This window comes from Cryptomeria japonica, chromosome 6 (assembly GCF_030272615.1).
Source record: "Cryptomeria japonica chromosome 6, Sugi_1.0, whole genome shotgun sequence".
NCBI classification, from domain to species: Eukaryota; Viridiplantae; Streptophyta; class Pinopsida; order Cupressales; family Cupressaceae; genus Cryptomeria; species Cryptomeria japonica.
Window position 1 is genome coordinate 118,647,516 of NC_081410.1, and position 9,249 is coordinate 118,656,764.

Consider the following 9,249-nt stretch of genomic DNA (forward strand, 5'->3'; position numbering starts at 1 on the left):
GAGAGGGAGAGAGGGGAGAGAGAGATTGATGGGGAGGGAGGGAGAGAGGGAAAGAATGGAGAGAATGGAAAGAATGGGAGAGAGACACCTACAAGAGAGGGAGAGAGATAGAGAAAGGGAAAGGGAGGGATAGGGAGAGATGGAGAGAGAGAGAGAGGGAGATAATGAGAGAAAGAGAGAGACACCTAAGGGAGGGGGAGTAAGAGATAGAGATAGAGGGTGAGAGGGAGAAGGGAGTTGGGAGGGAGAGAGGTAAAAAGAGTTAAAGGGAAAGAGATAGAGACCATATGGTATTCTAAGGGGTCATATGGTGTTCTATAACACCTTAGGACACCAAATGACCCCTTAGGGCACCATATGATCCCTTAAGACACCATACGACCCATAACGACACCATATGGTGTCCTAAGGGTTCATAGGATGCCATATGACCCCTCAAGACACCATATGGTGTCCTAAAGGATTATATGGTATTCTATGACCCCTTAGGAAACTATTTGGTATTGTTATAGGTCCTATGGTGTGCTAAGGGATCATATAGTGTCCTATGACCCTTTAGGACACCCTATGACCCCTTAGATGTCGTTAGGGGTCATATTATGTCCTAAGGGTCATATGGTCTCATTATGTGTCTTATGTTGTCCTATGACCCCTTAGGAAACCATATGGTGTCGTTAGGGGTTGTATGGTGTCCTAAGGGGTCATATGGTCTCCTACGACCCCTTACAATACCATTTGGCCCCTTAGGACTCCATATGGTGTCGTTATGGGTCGTATGGTGTCCTAAGAGGTCATATACTATTCTATGACCCCTTAGGACACCATTTGGTGTCATTATGGGTTGTATGGTGTGCTAAGGGGTCATATGGTGTCCTATGACCCCTTAGGACTCCATATGACATATTATGTGTTGTTACAGGTCATATGGTATCCTAAGGAGTCATATAGTGTCCTATGACCCCTTAGGACACATGCATGGATCCCTAGGATACCATATGACCCTAGAGAGGGAGAGAGGGGGAGGAGAGGGGGAGGAGAGGGAGGGAATGGGAGAGAGATACACCTAAGAGAGGAGGAGAGAGATAGAGAGATAGAGACTGAGAGGGAGAGACAAGAGATAAATGAGAGAGAGAGATGGAAAGAGAGATGGAGATACACCTTCCCTCCATCTATCTCTATCTCTCTCACTCCCCCTCCCTTAGGTGTCTCTCTCTTTCTCTCATTATCTCCATCTCTCTCTCTCCATCTCTCCCTACCCCTCCATTTCCCTTTCTCTATCTCTCTCCCTCTCTCTTAGGTGTCTCTCTCCCATTCTTTCCCTCTCTCCCTCCCTCCCCATCCATCTCTCTCTTCCCTCCCTCCCTCCCTTTCCTCTCACTCACTCTCACTCTCACTCCTCTCTCCCTCTCTCTTAGGTTCTCTCTCCCATTATTTCCTCTCTCTCTCTCTCTCTCTCTCTCTCTCTCTCTCTCTCTCTCTCTCTCTCTCTCTCTCTCTCTCTCTCTCTCTCTCTCTCTCTCTCTCTCTCTCTCTCTCTCTACCAGGTCTCTCTCCCCCCCTCTCTTTTAGGTGTCTCTCTTTCCTATTATGTTCATCTTTCCCTCTCTCCCTCCCCCATACTCTCTTAGTTCTATCTCTCTCCCATTCCCTCCCTCTCCTCCCCCTCTCTCTGTCTCTTAGGTCTGTCTCTCTCCCATTACTTTTTTGAGGGAATTTGCAAACATATGGGTGAAGTGGACTTTTGATTACTTAAAAATGATTATGTTATTATGGACAATGATTTTTTAGTTTATTTAATGATGTTATTAAAGATAAATGTTTAGGCACTCAATTTGAAGATCTCAAACTAAATATTTCTTGTTGATTGTGATGATAAATTTATTTTATTGTATTTCTATAAGTTGTAATTTCTCTTATGATGATAAATTAGAGATTTGACCTTCACATAAAAATCTTACTAATATGAATATTGATAAGGAAAAGTGTTTTTCTATGAATGAACAAGCTTCTTACCTTGGTAAATTTGTAGAGCATGGGTTAGAAATACTAGTTATTCATGGTGCAAATGATGTTGAGATTGTTCTTTAAATTCATTAATTAAATGTGTTGACCCTAATAATGTTGATTGTGAAGAGGTGTTGAACTCAAGGCAAAATCATTCTAGAACTTATCCACAAGGGCGGTTCTATTGTGGATATTTTTTTATGAAGGAATTAAATTGGATAAAAACTCTAAAATCCTTACCTCTTCTTCAGAGACATTCCATATAGACTTACATCATGCTTGGATTGAAGGATTGAATTTTAATTTTGAGTCTAAAATGAAAAATAAACTCAACATTTGTAGTGGTAATATATTACAACTTTGTATCCATGAGTTTGATAAAAATGCATGTGATAGTGGATCTATTAATTTTATATGAATCATGACCTAGTTACAATTATGTGGATGAGTTGCAATATAAGATGAAGATACATATCAATGTGATGCAACTCATATTGAGGGGGTGCCTTTGTATTAGCGTTTTTCTTTTGGTGCACCTATGTATCATGATAGACATGATTTAGACACAATAGGACCCCTAACATTCAAATGATTTTCAAAGATATCTTTCAAAAGTTACACTAATCATTTTAAAATTTCTCAAAGATTTGTCTATTTACATTTAATAATGTTTAGAGAATTTTTTACTTAATAAATTCCGAAAATTTCCAATAGTAACAAATCCCTTTGGAAATATTATTTCTCTCTAAATCAACAAAAGAGAAAAATAATAAAAATATACTCATTCTTTGATTATTCATTCTTTGATATATTATATTAATAAATAAAAAATGTAAAATACTAATATATCAAATTTAAGTTTACAATGGTGAAAAGTGAATAATTCGAATTTGTCTTCATATATCGTAGTTAAGAAAATGCAAATAAATTTATATCTTTAAAAATTTAAACTTGATTATACTTCTTATAAGGTAATTGATATGTGAATAGTAAGCTAAATTTTTCCTATAAACATTGCCATCCACAAAAATGATACAACTTATGATAAATACATTTTGCATTGACCTTAAAATTTATATGAAAATATAACATGTTCAACAGATGCCACAATCTCAAAAGTTCTGCAATCTGTTTTTTTTTTTGACAATATATTTTTATACAGTTCTACATAATTACATTCGTGTCAACTTGGATCACAATAAATATATTGCTATAAATCCAACGATTTAAATGCTGCCATTAAAAGCTATACTAAACTATAAATACTTATCATATTCAGATACATTACAAATACTTACGGACATGTCTATTTGGCTCCAAAATGGCATACCACGCAACTAACACACGATGTTAGTCCCACCTTTTTAACCATAGATTTTTTATTGGATGACTGAGATTGCATAACACATCGTTGTTAGTCTGACAAATTCGCCCATTTGGAGCTAGAATATACACAACCCAATACTTACACCTGTAAGCCTAAAAGCCAAGCTGAATCCTTAGAGTATACAGACAGTAATAGGAAGGTTACAGCAGTTTAGTCTGGGGTTAGTTCAGTTCTAGATTCAATTTTAAATTTCTTCCTCCAGATCGAAAGATTATAGACCCTTATCCTAAGAAAACCCTAGATTTCTCTAGATTCAAATTTAAAAAATAGGTTACAACAGCAAGAGCATGCCATAGAGATCCTCGATCCACCTTGTACACTTACATACCTGTGGCTCAAAAGGAATTTTAAAAGCTTGCATTTGGGTTGGTTGTGGTATGAGGCAATTTTACAGCATCTATCATCCATCGAGAGACATGGAAGTGGAAGATTTTGTGTTGTGGCTGTAAGTATGTGGAGGAGATTTCCACATACTGCTGGGTGCACTTGTCTCCAAATAAAACGGACCATAAAACCTGGTAGTGGAGCTTCTTCTTCAAGTAATTTGTAGAACTTGTCTCATGCCAAGCCTGCCTTCTAGGTGACGATACGAATAGATTAGACCCAGTTTTAGCGGATTTGACTCGATGATACTCTTGGCATAGGGCACAACACTCACAGAGGCAATGGACAAGGAATTCAAAGGTTCAATACCTGCGAAGATGCAATTTAACCACATGAATAGGTACAACTGAATTTGATTCAAAAGCTTTGAGGGGATTGAGAATCATAAAAATCTAAACATCTCACCATCACGTAAGAAAAATCATATATTGAAGGCTGTAAAAAAAAATCAAACCTTTGGATGAAAACAGTCTACTTCCACACCCATGGGCCGTAAAATGCCACTGCATTTTTTATTCCTTTCATGCTTTCTTCGTCTGGCTTTCGTTCATGGCTGCACCTCACATGGAAAATGAAAAAGCATCTAGTTTTAGGTATTTTAAAAAATTTGAATTGTTTGAGCGGGAATAGAATTTCAAAAAATTCCCTCCCATGTAGTCATTTCAAATTTAGCCATGCGCGTGACTGACCGTGAGAACCGTCGGAAAATGTTAGCTGCGTGCAAATGTTTTCTGTCAACCGCAAAATGGCAATATGCCTCCACATCAGCCCGATGGTGGATCCCAGAACGTGTTTGATGACATCATGGAGGGCATGCGATTTTGGAACTGCATCATGGCATGGCATGCCTTTTTGGAGCCAGAATAGCTACAGCCAAAATTAAACATGGCACCATAAAAGCACCTTTCAAAATTATTAGGCTAAGTGTATTACACTTAAATAATGGATGAAAAAACTTTTGATAAATATAAATTTGACATCCTTATTGATGTCATCCTCCCACTCCAACTTTTTTTTGCATTTAATTTTTTTCATATACTAAGATAATAATATAATAATAATGTAGTTTTAATAGATTTGTTTTCTTTTATTAAGAGTTTAATAGAAATATAATAATATTATAATATAATAATAATAATTTTGTACTAAATTTTTTTTCTTTTTTAAAGATTTTAATGAAAATTTAAAAATATAATAACAAGATAGAGAACCTATTATTTTATTTATCATATTTGAAGATAGCTTATTTTAATTAGAATAAATGGCTAGTGGTTAGGATCTCGGTTAAAAATCAGGTAATATTTTGACTAAGGTAAATATTCATATCTATTATGTAAAATAGTCATACAATCTAACAAGATGAGAAGTGAGACTAAATTAGATAGAAGACAATAAAATATAAAAGAAAATTAACGACAATTAAAAAGAGTAGCTATGGGTCATTGAGCAGTATCAAGTCTTTCATGGTCTACCATTCCTAATTGAGGAAGTTCAATTTCTCCTCAAATGATATCTTTGGGAACAATATTATCATCTTCATCAAGAATAGAGGGGATATCATGTTTCATCAAAGCTTGGCCTTTGTCAAGTTCTTTTTATTTTTGGTTTTGTCAGTAGGGTCTAGAGAGATAATTTGAGTAGTAGAATCAACCACCCTATGCTTGGTTCTCCTTTTCTCTAGCTTGAACAAAAAAACTTGGCGAGTTGTGGTTGTATTTTTTATCAATTCTTAGAGTACAAGCAACAATGTCTTTTATGTCCTTGGGGATATTCTCTCGGTTAACTTCTAGAGTAACCACCTATTTTTTCATATTTCTCATCTCATCAATATTCCCAATCACCTTTTGGGCATCCTTCATTTCCCTTTCAAGATGATCCCACTTATTAAACTTAATAGACATGTATTTAACAAACTACAATACATCATCTTCAATCTCCTCATCTTTCCACTCAACAATTTAGGCAGAGTAAGGGATTCTTGCTTGGTGAGATGCCACTAGGCTAATTAACATTTTAGAATATATTTTTAGATATTGTACACCTTGCAAAGATTGTTCAATTTTTATATGAGTTGGATACAAATATTACAAGATTGAGAGCTCTCAGAAGAACCTATACGATAGGCTTTGTGGTGCTTGTCTATATAGGATTTCAGATAAAATATGATTGAAGTCTTTGGTGGGCATTTTTGCTAGGTAAGGGCTAGAAGAGACATTGAAACTAGCATGGAAGGAATGGGAACTTACTATTGATTGGGAGATCTAGGTAGAGTTTATTCTTCATTGGACACAAAAATATAGGAACCCTTAAGGGAAACCTTGAAAGACACTTTATTAGACCTTGGTGAGGAAGGAGAGGGGTCCATAGAGGGGATAATAACAAGATATTCTTGAGGAGCAACAAAAACATTGATAGGGGATGACATTTTGGATTACAACTTCTTAAGGGTGGGACCCTCTTCTATCCTAACCAAGGAGGGGTTATAGATACGAGGGCAAACATAATGGTTCAAGGTGAGCAAAATTACAATAGTTTGATGATAAATGAGCCCTTGGTCTAGGGGAATGGCTTCACCACTAAGAAACAACTTTTGAATAGACTCTTCAAGAAATAAAACAACTAGAATACAAAATTCATCCTAATATTATGTCTAAAATGATTCAACATAAGAAAAAGGTAAGTGTGGAACTTCTTGTAGTGGCCTTCAAGGGTAACATGCCTCATCAACACCTCCTGAACCTTCTTCTAGACCCTCAACAAATCATCTTTGTTGAAATCATTTTGTAATATATTCACCTTCTTATCTCTCATCTCTTTTTAGAAATCTATTTGTTTCCTCCTAGTAATTTCCTTTTAAATTTTTGGGAATTATGACTCCTAGGGATAACTTAGTTGTTGTGGTGATCATTTACATTGAAAATTGGAAAGAAATACCTTACACACACACACACAGATATATATATTGTACCATCTTTCCTAGAATATGTGAATTTCATCAATTTAAGAGAATTCATAGTCATTTGTAGCTTCAATGAAGAATGAGAGGTTTCCTTTTTGAAGTCCACACCCCATTATCAATATTAATGCCTTCATGATCTTTCAACTCAATTTGTAAGAGATCTCCCATGGTCGAGTCTGAAAGAGAAAGAAAAAATTTAGGGGTAGCAAATGGTACAATGAGTAGCTAACTACAAACCACTTTGCTTCAAGATGATAAAGAGCCAAAGGAACCCTTTAGTCTTTCCATGATAATTCAAGAAGGGAGATAAATCTCCTTCCTTAATATTTCATAATGAAGAAATTTGTGGTGTTAAAGCCATTATGTTAATTAGATGTTTGAGTACTTGTTCTAATGTTAGGGGGCTTCTCATGTTTCACCTCATTTTTATATTGATTTCAATGTAGTTTGAGAGAGATGTAACATCATTTCAAATCTTGATAGATTTTAAAATATAACCCAAGATGTACCCTTTTGGTAATATGCAAATGCCCCACTCCAAATGCCATGAGTAAATCAAGACACAAGATCTTAGGGGGCCCTTAATTTTTAACACAATAGAAAGTGACTCTATGGATTTGAACCTTGGTTGTTGGCACTATAGGAGAGAACCCCCACCATTTCACCAAAAGGCCTCCCCTTAAAATCTAAACTAAGGATGTACCCTTGGGTGACATGCAGATGTCCCTCTTCAAATTTCAAGGGTAAATCAAGCTACAAGATCTCGGGGGACCCTTAATTGTTGATACAGTACAGAGTAAACCATTGAAGTTTGAAAAAATTTAAACCAAGGATGTATCCCTTGGGTGACATGTAAATGGCATACTCTACATCTCACACGTAAATCAAGATACAAGATCTTAGAGAGCCCCTCAGTTTTTGACACGGTAGATAGTAACCCTATGAGGTTTGAACCTTAAAAATTTCAACCAAGGACGTACCTCCTAGGCATAATGCAAATACCCCACTCCACATATCATGGGTAAATCAAGATACAAGAGCTTAGGGGACCCTCAATTGTTGACGCAATATAGAGTAATCTCGCAAAGTTTTAATAATTTACACTAAAGACGTACCTCTTGGGTGATGTACAAATACCCCGCTCCACATGTTACAGGTAAAACATGATATGATATCTTAAGGTCCCATCAATTGTTGATGTGGAAGAGACTAACCCATGAGATTTTAACCCCTCGTTTTAGCATTACAAGAAATAAACAAAAATTTAAACTAGGAATGTACCCCTTGGGTGACAGAATATGCTCAAGTAATTTTTGCATCTTTTAGAAATAGAAATCTCAGTTCCTTTTAATCCAAAAGATTTGTATGATACCCATTTGCAAAAAAGAGCAGCTCCAAACCTCTATTTGACAAACCAATTCAAGTATGCGTCTTTTCTAATTTATTTTTAATAATATAGAGTACAAAAGAATAGCATGCATCTTGTAGGAAAATATACATATTTGTGTAGAAGTTTGCATGGTTGTGCTTGCAATTCATCTTACCCATCTATGATTTTCTTATCTCACGAAAGCCCAAATCCAGGTTTGAATCCATTAACCTTACATTTTAATGTTTGTGTAAGTTCACATATACAATGTTTCTCTCTCTCTCCCTTCGGGTTTTTGAACAAAGCAGCCATTATAAGAAAAGAAGACTTTGAAGAGAATGGCTCATAAGAATCTTTGCACAGTGAAGAATGTCCAAGAGCTAAAATCAGTGATAAGTGTATTGCCTGTTTGGAGCACTGGAACTATGGCGTCCTTCATTTTATTGGGTACTTCACACACATATAAGGTATACCAGGCATGACACATGAACAGAAATCTGGGCATCTTGAAGGTACCCACATCATCATACATTATCTTCTCCATGTTGGCCACATCCATATCACTGCCCTTCTACAACAGAATTCTCCTTCCTTTCTTCCGCCACTTAAGAAAGAAGAGTGAGGGAATTTATGTAATGGAAAGGATTGGAACAGGGCTTATCATTTCCGTGCAATCCATAACAGTTGCTGCACTGGTAGAAGTTAAACAGAAACAAAGCAGCAGGATTATGCCTTTTGGCTTGCTCCATATTATACTTTGATAGGCCTAGCAGAGGCATTTTATGTCACTGGCTAGATCAAATTCTTTTATGAGCAGTTTCCTAAGAGCATGAGCAGTATGGTTGTTGTATTGTTGTGGTCAGCATGGGGATTGGATTGTTGCTTAACAGTCTAGGGAGAATGGAAAAAAGGCTTGGCTACCTCAAGACCTTGATCAAGGCCATCTTGAATATTATTTTTTATTTTTTGCAGGGCTTGGTGTTTTGAATTTCTTGTACTTCTTGTATGCACCAGGAGTGTAAAAAATAGAGACTGTTGGGAAGAAAATGATCACATAAATGAGAGAGGCAAGAGAGTACCTTCAGCTTAATGTGGTTGATGTTGAACCAGATGGACCTCTGGACTCCAAAGATAAACTGAATGTCA